General features: G+C 39.7%; 1 non-coding gene across 1 annotated transcript; it reads left to right on the top strand.

Moving 5' to 3' along the window:
• The first annotated feature begins 371 nt into the window (after positions 1 to 371).
• Positions 372 to 458, top strand: trnastop-uca. The gene has a single exon. It is a non-coding gene; the product is annotated as a tRNA-Sec (tRNA).
• The last annotated feature ends 1,834 nt before the right edge of the window (positions 459 to 2,292 follow it).

The following is a 2,292-nucleotide window of genomic DNA, read 5'->3' as shown; positions in this document are numbered from 1 at the left end:
GACCCGAAGTCAGCTTTATGACCCTCTCAGATCCAGCGCGTTTCAGACTTTGGCCGCCTTCCCTGGCTGACAAGAAACGTCAGAAAGGCAATCAGTTAATAATTGAGCCAGGATTTTACGAGGACCAATCGGCTTTTCGCTGCTTTGCATTTATTCCCACTTTTACAACAAATATTGCCTGTTTGGTTTGCATTCTCTTTTGCCTAATAATCTTTTTTAAACGTTCTCTAAGAGTCAAATCTGATTGTTTTCTCAGACGTACATTGTGGATTGCTCATTTGTTTAAATAAGCTTGATGAATAGATACCACATTGTAAAAGCTACGTTTTCATACACAGCTATATATACTGAGAAGCAGAACTTTAATATTCGCCTGGATGACCCTCGGTGGTCCGGGGTGCAGGCTTCAAACCTGTAGCTGCCTAGCGGCAGAGTGGTTCAATTCCACCTTAAGGGCGGAGTAGCGTTGAATATTTTTAGTGACTAATTTATTTTGCCTTTTGTAAAATATTGAATGAGAAGTCAAGCAAAATGTCACATTTTATTGGCTAACTGAACAGATTACAACATGCAAGCTTTCAAGGCACCTCAAACCCCTTCTTCAAGCCAGTTGGAAGATTAACATAATTTTAGCCGTTCTGAGATTTGTTAATCCAACACTGTTGCTATACGCTTTGACCAGATGAGGTCCTCAGAGCACCACGTTTATAAACGTCAGGTGGCAGACTGTCACTTTACAGGGTCCTGCAGGGTCTGCTGTAGCGGCAGAGGAAAAATCCTCTAGTATCGAAGGAAGTGCTGGTTGAAGCCTACATGAAACTCGAAATGAGGTTCACCACTGGTACCACCTCCCATCCTAAAAACACGCCAAAGTAACTGCATCAGCAATGGAAATAAAAATCACAGATGCCTCTGCTTAATATGGCAATCTAGTGCTTCACGAGGGAAGAAAGCAGAGCAAGTAACGTTTTCTTGAATCTGGTAAACTATTATCCTTTATTCATCACAACACACTTTAATCAGCGAGTGACGCACCTCTGACCTTGTCACCTCGCTCCCTCCCATATTGTGATGCATGCAAATTGTGTTCTTGCACTAGCGCAGCACCTATAGCCACTACACAGGACCCCCAGAATTCTCAAGTACAGACATTATTGTTAACTTGGTTGGGACACACACTCAGGCAGGTTTGGGTTCAGTAGGCACAAGTGCATCAATGGCTGTAGGACAACGGTTATTAACAGGGGACGGATCTGGCTTTAGGTGATCAACTGAGATTGTTTGCCATTTGCTACATTTGTTAAGCATGAAGGCCTTGTTTCCATTTTTCAAGACTTGGAATGTGCCATTATGTGGTGGTTTCAATGGGCCTCTGTGTGCTACGTGCCAGACAAACACATTTCTGACCATGCTGGTTGGTGTACGGACTGTTTTGAATGTAGCAGCGGTGTCACCGAGAGCAGAGCCGTAGCGTGGCACAACGACACCTGGTGATGAAAGGGAAAATAAGCGCTATTCTTCCATCAAAATGGATAAAACAAATATTGTATTCACAAAGAAAACAAAAAAATATATATTTTTAATTTTATTTATTAACATAAACAAATTACAATACTTTTCATAAAATTAACACTATATATATATATATATATATATATAAAAATAAAGATTCAGGACAGAACGAAATTCAGCCTTGTGTAACGGTCGAACGCTTTGCGCCCTATCAGGCTTAATCAAAATCTAATTAACGTCAAGGAACTCACATATTAGTGGCGTTGCGGACCTTTACTTTTTTTTTTTTTACTTCTGGTTGAAATCCATTGTTTTAAAGTATTTGAGTACTCACGTTGTCTTTCGGGACGTTTTTTTTTTCTTTCAGATTTTGTGCTCCCGACTTCTTTATAGGACCAATTTTCTGTCGTGAATCAGGAATAATTATGAGACTTCCAAAAGAAAAAGAATTTGATTTGCTATTATTAAACGTCAGTTCAACATTCATTATTAGCATAAAAACATTCTCTCATGTTTAATTTTATTCGATTTTTTTTTGCCAAATCTATAAAACGATATAACCATCTCCGACTCCAACGTCGACGTACGTACATGAAACGAAAGATATGCAATACAAAAATCTGTACTTACTGGTTAGAGGAGGTGCTGGAAATGATTTCCTTATGTGTCAATACACTTTTCTGCATGCCGCACCATATTGTCATAACCACTACGCAGCTCCAGGGCCGGATTTAGACTTGATAAGGCCCTAAGCTATTTGAGACATGGGGCCCTTTATAA

This window comes from Polypterus senegalus, chromosome 11, assembly GCF_016835505.1.
Source record: "Polypterus senegalus isolate Bchr_013 chromosome 11, ASM1683550v1, whole genome shotgun sequence".
Taxonomy (NCBI): Eukaryota; Metazoa; Chordata; class Cladistia; order Polypteriformes; family Polypteridae; genus Polypterus; species Polypterus senegalus.
This window is presented reverse-complemented; position numbering and strand designations above follow the sequence as displayed.